We start from the raw sequence: 12,144 nt of genomic DNA, 5'->3' as shown, positions 1-12,144 counted from the left end.
AAAGAAAAGTCGATTAAAAAAATGTTGTCGAAACAAGGAAATGGTCCTCTAAAGGAGGTTAAAAAAAAAAAAAAAAGCAAGATTGAGAAGGCTTTAACCAAACTAATCACAAGAAAGAGAGAGAACCCTGATTAATAAAAGCAGGAATGAGAATGAGTGTTCACTAACACAAGAACAGATAAAGAAAACAGGGTGTGTGCTTGTGCACACTGAAAGTTTTTCTTCATCGGGAAGAGTGATGCTCTATTGCTCCAGAAAAGCAGAGGCAACTGGAGATGTTCACGGTAAGCAAATTCAGTCTGAGTAAAGCAAACATTACATTTCCTCTAACTTGTGGGTTTTGTGGACACATAAAAGTATGTATGCATAGATGAAAAGCAGATGCAAAACTGTGTAGGGGCAGGACGGAAACCAGTAGGAGAGGAAGGGTAGGTGCCAGGGTATGGTGTTCAGTGAATAATCCACTTGATGACTATGGCCATTTTTAACTTTGTATAACATAATTGTAAGGATAAAAAAAATCACAACAGATATCACCAAAAGATCCAGAGGATTGCTAGAGAATACCTTTAGAAACATGAATAAATCCTGAGATGCATATAGCCTACCAAAATTTAACCTAGAGATTATGAACCACATGACTGATCTATAGCCAGCCAATAGGATGGAATCACAAAGAATCTCTTGACAGATAAAAGCCCATGGTGGGCTGTGCAGTGCTAATGCTCACCTTTGATCCCAGCTCTCAGGAGACAGGGGCAGGTGTCTATAAGTTGGAGACCAGCCTGGTCTACAGAATGTTCCAGGACAACCAAGGCTACACAAAAACAAAAAAACCAAAACAAAACAAAAAAAAAAAAAAAAAAAAAAAGAATCTGTGCCTTGAAAACAAAAAAGGCTGGAGAGATGGCTTAGTGGTTAGGGGCACTGAATGCTCTTACAGAGGTCCTGAGTTCAATTCTCAACAACCACATGGTGGCTCACAACCATCTGTAATGGGATCTGATGCCCTCTTCTGGTGTGTCTGAAGACAGCTACAGTGTACCTATATATAATAAATAAATAAATCTTTTTTTTAAAAGATGTTTAAGAAAACCAAAAGAATAAAAATAAATAAATAAATAAAAACCCAGACCTGGGAAGCTGAGCACCAATGCTCTTTAAAGTATATCACAAAATAGAAAAGGAGCAACCGTGGCCAAGTTAATCATTTGATTCTTAGCCTGATACCAAACCCAGCTATGAACTCAACAACCACACACAAGAGGGAAATGACAGACCACGTTCCCTGATGAACACCAATGCAAAATTTCCCAACAAACTACTTGCAACAACCAACTAAATTTGATGACAAATGAAGAAGACTGCACAGTGTGGTCGAATTTCATTCCAGAATCGTAAGGATGATGGACATACACAAGGCAATAAAGTAGCATGGAGACCTAAATACACTCAGGTACAGAAATCTCAACTGATGCAGAAAAGGTTTATGAAAAAAAAAAAATCCAACACCCTTTCAAGATAAAATTCCTGGGGAAAAAAAAGGTACTAGAAATAAAAACAATATACCTGGATACAACAGAAGTCCTATTAGACAATAACCTGTAGTCAATATTATAACCAACATTGTACTAAATGTTTAAAAGCTGAAAACAGTTTCTCTAATACTAAGCATGAGGCAGAGGTGGGAGCGATTGCTCGGTGTCTGAGAGCACTGGCTGCTTTTCCAGAGGACTTGAGTTCTGTTCCCAGCAACCCAGCTACCCCCATTGGGTGGCTCACAAACCCATATAACTCCAGTTCTAGGGGATCTGATGTCCTTTTCTGGCTACTTCAGGGACATGCACACACATGGTGCATACTCACATAAACATACATACATGTACATAAATAAAAATAGCTCTTTTAGCTGGGAGATGGTGGTACATGCTTTCAATTCCAGAATTTGGGAGGCAAAAGCAGCTCTATGAGGCCAGTCAGGACTACATAGTGAAATTCCATCTAAATTAGTTAATTAATTTAGTTAGTTAACTTTTTTTCTTTTTTAAAGAGTGAGCCAAGGCTATTCCTTCTCCTCATTTTTTAAAATGGATTTTCATCTATATTACTGAGCAACAAAAATAGGTATACAATGTCAAGCTTTATCCCATTTCATTTTTAAGGAGCAGCTTAACGATTCTGGGTTGGGGTTGGCTTGTTAGGACAACACAGAGAACAGAGGGTAAACTAAACAGTGACACTTAACACCAAAGGTGGTACTCAGTGATGTCAGAAGAGCAACAAGTTATCTTTAGCTTGTGTTGTTTGCTTTCCTTTAGAACACAGATCAAAGCCATTAACCTGAACTTGAGGTGTATATACAATACATATTCAACTTGAAGCAAAATACTCGCCATAATTTTTTTTTAAACTGGAAACAGTATCTGTGCTGATTCGATGTAATGAAAAGGGAACATTCAACTTTGGACTGGGTGGGAGAGTCGCACTGAAATAAAGCTCCAAATTCAAATGTCTTCCTCTCTCTTTGTATTCACCAGAACTCTAACACATCCTGAGAGGATTCATCATGAGAAAATACCCTTCACAGGTTTGGAAGGAACGAGTGAGCCGGATGGCAACATTTCATCGTCGTTTTCAAATAAGTGGTCTTAATTTTTCTTCTTATAGAAAGGCAATTTATTATAAATATATCTAAACCATTTTTTGCAGCTTTCAGATGAAGTCCAGCACTTTGTTTATACAGAGTCCATGAAAAGGGGTCAGAAGAGATCATGTGATCTTCAGCCGTGACATCATCCGTTCAAGTCCTTGGCCTAACCCGTCGCCAGTAAGAGCACAGCATGCTCGGATATGCCTTCGGTGGTCTTTTAGAGAAGTGAGCTTCAAACCTGGGAGATTTCTGCTACTGCCATGCATTCTTTAACACCTGTTTATTGGCAAAAATCAGCAACCCAGCCTTTCTTAGGTCCTTGTGGGCTAGCATTTTGTAGAGCTCTTCTCTGGTTACAGAAATTCTTTCTCTGCGCTGTCCACAACTATTACAAACTGTTCGTATAGTAAGTGTTCCAGGAAGAGCGAAGGGATTCTTGGCCACCAATATCCCACATCAGGAAACGTGTGTTATTAACCACAATCTCTTCCACGGTGCTTCCTATTGTAGGAGATGTATGTACAACTTCATTCATGGAAAACAGGTAAAGGACGGTAGTCTTCCAGGCATTGTCCAGCCCAACAGTAATAACTCGGTGCTCCTGGTGATTGAACAGTCTCCAGATCCGGGTGAAGAGAATTCCCATCCTCGGGCAGTGAGCCCTTCAGCCGCCTGGGCTCAGGCTGCGGGGCAGAAGGACGAGCCGGGGCCTCCCGTGCTTGCCCCCCGGGGCCTCCCGTGCTTGCCCCGCGCCTGCTTCCAGGAACCGGCAAGGCGCAGCTCAGGCCGCCTAGCCCCGTGCAAGGCCCGCTGCCTGACTCACGGACGTCCCCTCCTGCTTTGTCTGCTCAAGCATCAAGAGCATCACAGGCTACCGTCCTCCCCCAGCTCCTTTCCAGCGGCGGCTCCCTTCTGCCCATTTTTATTTAACATAATGCTAGATATTTTAGCCAAAACAATAAAGCAAAATAAAAAATAAAAAACACAAGTAAGAAAGAAGTCAAATTTTTCTCTATCTTCAGACAATGTAACTATGAACCTAAAAGATCCTAAGGACCCCAATGAAAAACCCTTAGTACGCATGCTATGGGCAAAGCAACAGGATCAAGTTCCGGAGCCAGAAGCTTGCCTACATTTCAACAAGGAACTTATTAAGAAAGAAATCTGGAAAAATTCCATTCACCATGTAGGAATAAAACAAGCCAAGAAGTGAAAACCTCCCACAGTGAAATGTTTGAGTAAAACATGAAGAAAGTATTTAAAGAAGACACCAGAAATGGAAAGACCTTCCACACACATAGCCTGGCAGAATTCATACCAAGAAAAATGGGCTTTATTATTACCCAACACAGATTCAGTGCAATACTGATCAAAATTTCAACAACATTCATCAGAGAAATAAACACAATCCTGAAGTGGACTTGGAAGCATGAAAGACTCGAAATAACAAAAGCAATCCCCAGTAGAAAGAGATGCTGCAGAAATCACAGCAGACCTGAAGCTATACTTCAGGGTCACAGAACAAAACCGTCTTCTTGCTGACCCAGGTATGCAGAACAGGACGGTGAACAGCAGGGGGTGGGGGAGCCCTGGTGCTTATGTCTTTCTGTTTGGTGGTGGTAATTGTTGTTGTTTCAGAGATGTCAAAAACAGACATCATAGATGTAACTCTTTCTTTATGAATGGTTCCATGAAGGTGGAAGAACCTGGGGCACAGGCTTGGTGAGGCTGGGCCGTGAGCACCCAGAGCACAGAGAGGGCTCAGCAGTGGTGCCCGGGCCTGTGTCAGAGAGAATCTTGATATGCCTGGGAAAGGCGGTTCTGGAAGATCAGCTCCACAAGTGCTTTTATACCTGCACCAGACACAACTGGAGTTCTCAGTGGGCAGAGAATGCTGTGCTCACTGGAAAAGGGTCCTTTTGGGCCTGGAGAAAGAGCCAGGTCCCCACCACTAGTACTCAGGACCAGTGGGCAGAGGACTGAGCCACCAGAACAGCCTCACAAGAGCTTCCACACCTGAGCCCACAGAGACAACTGAGTCACTGCCACCAGAACTCACTGCTCACCCACAAAAAGCTGAACACTCAGAAGCAATTTTCTTCTTGAGCCCACGGGCCCTCAGATCCACAGGAGAGACAGGTGCCAGTCACTGACAACAAGACCACAGATAACAAGATTGGACCAGAAAAGAAATTCTTCCCGACACATAATAGTCAAAATACCAAGTGTTCAAAACAAAGAAAGAATACTAAAAGTAGTAAGGGGAAAAGGACATGAAACATATAAAGGCAGACCAATCAGAATCACACCCGACTTCTCAACAGAGACTATAAAAGCTAGAAGATCCTGGACAGACATCATACAGACACTAAGAGAACATAAATGTCAGCCCAGGTTACTATATCCAGCAAAACTTTCAATCACCATAGATGGAGAGAACAAGATATTCCAGGACAAAACTAAATTTACATAATATCTGACCACAAATCCAGCCCTACAAAGAATAATAGATGGAAAGCCCAACACAAGGAGAGAAACTACACCCTAGAAAAAGCAAGAAAATAACTAAGCAAGAAAACCAAAAGAAGAAAGACACATAGACATAATTCTACCTCTAACAGCAAAAATAGCAGGAAACAACAATCAGTATTCCTTAATATCTGTTAACATAAATGGACTCAGTTCCCCAATAAAGAGTCAGACTGAATACATAAACAGAATCCAGCATTTTGCTGCATACAGGAAAATCATCTCAGAGACAAAGACAGACACTACCTCAGAGTAAAAGGCTGGGAAAAAAAATTCCAAGCAAATCACCCCAAGAAGCAAACTGGAGTAGCCATTCTAATATCAAATAAAGTAGACTTTCAACCAAAAGTTTTTTTAAAAAGATAAAGAAGGACACTTTTTACTCATTACAGGAAAAATTTATCAGGATAAAGTCTCAATCCTAAACATATATGCTCCAAATTCAAGAGCACCCATATTCATAAAAAAAATCATACTAAAGCTCAAAACATACGTTGCTCCACACACAATAATAGTGGGAGACTTCAACACCCCACTCTCACCAATGGACAGATCATGGAAGCAGAAACTGAACAGAGATGCAGTGAAACTAACAGAGGTTATGAACCAACTGGAATTAACAGACATCTACAGAACATTTCATCATAAAACAAAAGAATACACTTTCTTCTCAGCACTTCACGGCACCTTTTCCAAAATTGACCATATAGTCGGTCACAAAACAAGCCTTAATAGATATAGGAAGATTGAAATACTCCCATGCATCCTATCAGATCACCATGGACTAAGGCTGATCTTTAATAACAACAAAGACAACAAAAAGCCCACATACACATGGAAGCTGAACAAGCTTTACTCAATGATAGCATAGTCAAAGAAGAAATAGAGAAAGAAATTAAGGATTTTCTAGAATTTAATGAAAATAAAAGCACAACATACCCAAACCTATGGGATTCAATGAAAGCAGTACTAAGAGGAAAACTCATAGCTCTGAGTGCCTCCAAAATGAAACTACAGAGAGCATACACTAGCAACTTGACGGCACAGCTGAAAGCTCTAGAACAAAAAAAAAAAAAAAAAAAAAAAAAAAAAAAAAAAAAAAGTAGATACACCCAAGAGGAGTAGACGGCAGAAAATAATCAAACTCAGAGCAGAAATAAACCAAGAAGAAACAAAAAGAACCATACAAAGAATCAACAAAACTAGGAGCTGGTTCTTTGAGAAAATTAACAAAATCAATAAACCCCCAGTCAGACTAACAAGAGGGCAAAGAGAGAGTATCCAAATTAACAAAATCAGAAATGGAAGGGAAGACATAACAACAGAAACCAATTAAATTGAAGAAATCATCAGATCCTACTACAAAAGCCTATACTCAACAAAACTGGAAAATCTGGAGGAAATAGATACAAGATACGAAAGTTAAATCAGGACCAGATAAACCATCTAAACCCATAACATCTAAAGAAATAGAAGCAGTCATCAAAAACCTCCCAAACAAAAATGCCCAGGACCAGATGGGTTCAGTGCCGAATTCTATCAGACATTTATAGAAAACCTAATTCCAATACTCTCCAAACTATTCCACAAAATAGAGTCAGATGGAACACTACCAGCCTCATTCTTCAAAGCCACAATAACTCTCATTCCTAAACTACACAAAGACCCTACAAGCAAAGGGAACTTCAGATTAATCTCCCTTATGAACATTGATGCAAAAATACTCAATAAAATTCTTGCAAACTGAATCCAAGAACACATCAAAAGGATTATTCACCATGATCAAGTAGGCTTCATCCCTGGGATGCTGGGATGGTCTAATATATGTAAATCCACCAACATAATCCACCATATAAACCAAGTCAAAGAAAAAAACCACATGATCATCTCACTAGCTGCTGAGAAAGCATTTGACAAAATTCAACATCCCTTCATGTTAAAAGTTTTAGAAAGATCAGGAATCTAAGGCCCATACCTAAACTCAATAAAAGCAATATACAGCAAACCAGTAGCCAACATCAAACTAAATGAAGAAAAACGTGAAGCAATCCCATTAAAATCAGGGACTAGACAAGGCTGCCTACCTATTTCACTATAGTACTGGAAGTTCCGGACAGAGCAATTAGACAAGAAAAAGAAGTCAAAGGGATACAAATTGGAAAGGAAGAAGTCAAAATATCACTATTTGCAGATGATATGATAGTATAGTGACCCCCAAAATCTCACTAGAGTACTTTTATAGCTGATAAATAACTTCAGCAAAATGGCTGGTTATAAAATTAACTTAAACAAATCAGTAGCCTTCCTCTACTCAAAGGATAAACATGCTGAGAAAGAAATTAGGGAAAAGACACTCTTCACAATTGTCAAAAATAATTTAAAATACTTTGATGTGACCTTAACTAAGCAAGAAAAAGATCTGTATGACAAGAACTTTAAATCTCTGAAAAAGGAAATTGAAGAATTCTTAGAAGATGGAAAGAACTTCCATGCTCGGGAATTAGAAGGATCAACATTGTAAAAGCACCCATCTTTCTGAAAATAATATACAGATTCAATGCAATCCCCATCAAAATTCCAACCCAATTCTTTATAGAGTTGGAAAGAGCAATTTTCGAATTTATCTGGAATAAGAAAAAACCTAGGACAGCGAAATCTATTCTTAATAGTAAAAGAATTTCCAGGGGAATCACCATTTCTGACCTCAAGCTATATTACAGAGCAATTGTGTTAAAAACCACATGGTACTGGTACAGAGATAGGCAGGTAGATCAATGGAACAGTATAGAAGATCCAGAAATAAACTCTCACACATATGGTCACTTGATTTTTGACGAAGGAGATGAAAACATTCAGTGGAAAAAGAGCATTTTCAACAAATGTTGGCTCAACTGGCAGTCAGTATGCAGAAGAATGAAAATAGACCCTTTCTTATGTCCTGTACAAAGCTCAAGTGCAATTGGATCAAAGATCTCCACATTAAACCAGGTACACTGAAACTATTAGAAGAGAAAGTGGGGAAAACCTTAGAACACATAGGCACAGGGGGAAACTTCGTGAACAGAACACCAATGACTTGTGCTCTAAGATCAAGAATCAAGAATTGGGACTTAATGAGATTGCAAAGTTTCTGTAAGGCTAAGGACACTGTCAAAAAAAACAAAAAACAAAAAACAAAACGGCAGCCAACAGATTGGAAAAAGGTCTTTACCAATCCCACATCTGATAGAGGCCTAATATCCAATATATACAAAGAACTCAAGAAATTAGACTCCAGAGAATCAAACAATCCTATTTTAAAAATGGGCGACAGAGCTAAACAAAAAATTTTCAGCTGAGGAATATTGAATGGCTGAGAAGCACCTAAGGAAATGCAAATCAAAACAGCCCTGAGATTTCACCTCACACCAGTCAGAATGGCTAAGATCCAAAACTCAGATGACAGCACATGCTGGCGAGGATGTGGAGAAAGAGGAACACTCCCCTACTGTTGGTGGGGTTGTAAGCTGATACAACCACTCTGGAAATCAGTCTGGAGGTTCCTCAGAAAATTGGACATAGTCCTACCTGAAGACCCAGTTATTCCACTTCTGGGAATATACCCCAAAGATGCTCCAACATACAATAAGGACACCTGCCCCACCATGTTCATAACAGCCTTATTTATAATACCTAGAAGCTGGAAAGAATCCAGATGTCCTTCAGTAGATGAATGAATACAGAAATTGTGGTATATTTACATAATGGAGTACTACTCAGCTATTAGAAACAACGACTTTATGAAATTCTTAGGAAAATGGATGCATCTAGAGAATATCATCCTAAGTGAGGTAACCCTGTCACAAAAGAACAGATGTAATAGGCAGTCACTGATAACTTGATACTATCCCTAGAAAGCTCTGAATACCCAAGAAGCAACTCACAGACCATATGAAGCTCAAAAAAAAAAAGAAAGAAAGAAAGAAAGAAAGAAAGAAAAGAAAAAGGAAGAAAGAAAGAAAGAAAAGAAAAGAAAAGAAAAGAAAAGAAAAGAAAAGAAAGGCCAAAAGTGGAAGCCTCAGTCCTTTTTAGAAAACAAAAAACAAAAAAACAATAAGTGTATAGCACCCTCTCAAAGTAGGGTTCACCTAGACCTTAAATCACTAATAACTCTAGAGCTAAGAAGATAGCCTTGTGGCAATTTTTGGTAGTTAAAAATCATTGTTTAATCTTTACACACCAAGAAAACTTTGACTATTTCCATGTTATTTTTTTACATGTACTTTATGATCATTGTAAATAGTAAGATTTCAATGCATACTATCAAACCTTTAAAAAAAATCAAGTACTGACAAAAATATATTCATATATTTTTATGCTAAAATGCTTTTTAATAATCTGTACATGTATTTCTGGTTTTTTCTTAACAAACAAAGTTGTAAGAAAGTAAAATGGGAAACTGCATCCAAAAGAGGAATGTAGTTTGGGTTAGAAGAGTGAAACCGAATTCCTGTCTCTGGCCCTGTACAAAACTCACTGGAAATTGGACCAAAGACAACAAGCCAGCCATGGTGGCCAGGCCATTAGTTTCAGCATTCAAGAGGCAAAGGCAGATCCCTGTAAATTCAACGTCAGCCTGGGCTACACAGCAAGACCTGTCACAAAAAAAAAAAAAAAAAAAAAGAAAGAAAGAAAGAAAGAAAGAAAGAAAGAAAGAAAGAAAGAAAGAAAGAAAGAAAGAAGAAAAAGAAAGCAAGGAAGGAAGGAGGGAGGGAAGGACAGATGGATGAACAAAAGATAAAAAAGAAAGAGAGAGAGAAAAAAGGAAAAAGAAGGAAGAAAAAGAAAGGAAGGAAGGAAGGGAGGAAGGAAGGAAGGAAAGGAGGGCAGGAGAGGGAGGAAGAAACCAAGCACTCTGAAAAGGACTCCATTAACTTGAGAAACCACCCCAAGATTTGATAATGGAATTGCATGACATTAAGTCTGAATAGCAAAGGGAACAATCGTCAGACTGAAGAGACAGCTGCAGAGTGGGAGCAAATCACAGGCTGCAAACCTGGCAGAGCAGTGATACTCACCAGTTAGAGAGCAAAAAAACCATGAGACGTCAAATGAGTTGAACGCGTGGTTGACAACAGAAGAAATTCGAATATCGTGGGGTAGTTTTGACTTACAGTCTCCCAAAGGCTAAGGAACTTGAACCTTTCCTAAAAAGATTTATTTTATTTATATGAGTTCCCTGTTGCTCTCTTTAGACACACCAGAAGAGGACATTGGATCCCATTATAGATGACAGTGAGCCACCATGTGGTTGCTGAGAACTGAACTCAGGACCTCTGAAGGAGCAGTCAGGTGCTCCTAACTGCTGAGCCATTTTTCCTGGCCCCATCTTGAATCTTTTTCTTTCTCTTTTTAAAATGTATTTGTTTTTATTAGATACTCTTCGTATTTACATTTGAAAAGTTATCCCCTTGCCCCCCCACGACCACCCTCCCCCCCCCACTTGTCTTTACTAAGGTGCACTCCCTCCTAATCACCTCTCCACCCATTGCCTTGGCATTCCCCTATGTTGGGAAAACATGCTCTCCCTGGACCAAAGGCCTCTTCTCACATTGATGCCAGACACTGCTGTCTTCAGCTACATATGCACCTGGAGCCATGGGTCTCTCCATGTGTGCTCAATGGTTGGTGTTTTAGTCCATGGGAGTTTCGGAGGGTTTGGTTGGTTGATAATGTTGTTCTTCCCATGAGGTTGAAACCCCTTTCAGATCATTCAGTCCTTTCTTTAGCACCTTCATTGGGGTCCCCATGCTCAGTCTGATGGTTAGCTGAAAGCATGCTCAGCTGTATCTGTATGACTCTGAATCTTTTTTTTTTTAAATCATCAAATGACAAATAAATACACAAGAAAAGCACATGAAGAACCATCTCACCCAGTCAGAAAAACAAGTGACAAGAAATGCTGACAAGGACTAGAGAGACGGCTCAATGTTAAGAGCACCTGCTGCTCTTTCACCACAGTTTTATTCTTAACACCCACATCACAACTTACAACCATCTGTGACTCCAGATTCAGGAAATCTGGCACCTCCAGCTTTCTTAGGCACTGCACATACCTGGTTATACACACATACACACACACACACACACACACACACACACACACACACACACACACACTTCACTCTTATCCATCAAATAAAATGAATAAATCTTTGTAGCTCTGGCTACCCTGGGAATCACAAAGATCTGTCTGTCTCTACCTACTGGGTGCTGGGATTAAGGACTTGTACAACAACATCTAGTTAAATAAAAAGAGACAAAGAGAAAAGACAGACAGACAAGGATTTAGGGAAGGGGAAGAATCTTCCTGCTGATAGAAATGTAAATTAGTGCATCTACTAAGGAAATAAAATTGGAGCTTCCAAATTAAAGGAGGAGGAGGAGGAGGATGGGGAGAGGAGGAAGAAGAAGAAGAAGAGAAGAAGAAGAAGAAGAAGAAGAAGAAGAAGAAGAAGAAGGAGAAGGAGAAGGAGAAGGAGAAGGAGAAGGAGAAGGAGAAGGAGAAGGAGAAGGAGAAGGAGAAGGAGAAGGAGAAGGAGAAGAAGAAACTAAACATGGAAGCACTGTGTGATCCAGGTCCTCTCCAGAGTACAAGTAAGCCACACTAGAGAGACCTGGATATCCATGTAAACCCCACCCCTCAGTTACCTGGCAACAGCCAGGTATGCTCTGCCCTAGTTACCTGGCACTATAAAAGGGGTTGCTTCCCCCCTCCTCTTTCTCTTGCTCTCTCGCTCTCTCTTGACCTCTTGCTCTCCCACCCTTGTCCCTCCTCTTTCCCTTTCCTTTCCCCCCTCTCTCCATGCACTCATGGCCAGCCTCTACTCCTCTACTTCTCTATTCCTCTCTTCTCTCTCTGCCTCTACTGCCGTCTTAACTCCCCCATGACCTGAATAAACTCTATTCTGTACTATACCATTGTA

The 12,144-nt window shown here is 39.9% G+C and overlaps 1 pseudogene across 1 annotated transcript; it reads right to left on the bottom strand.

Annotated features, from left to right (window-relative positions):
* Positions 1-2,769: 2,769 nt before the first annotated feature.
* Positions 2,770-3,296, bottom strand: LOC308426312 (ADP-ribosylation factor-like protein 5A; annotated as a pseudogene). The gene has a single exon. The product of its transcript is annotated as an ADP-ribosylation factor-like protein 5A (transcript).
* Between the last annotated feature and the right edge of the window lie 8,848 nt (positions 3,297-12,144).

This window comes from Micromys minutus (assembly GCF_963924665.1).
Source record: "Micromys minutus genome assembly, chromosome: 10".
Lineage (NCBI taxonomy): Eukaryota > Metazoa > Chordata > Mammalia > Rodentia > Muridae > Micromys > Micromys minutus.
Note: the sequence above shows the minus strand (reverse complement) of the source record. Positions and strands in the feature narration are given on the sequence as shown.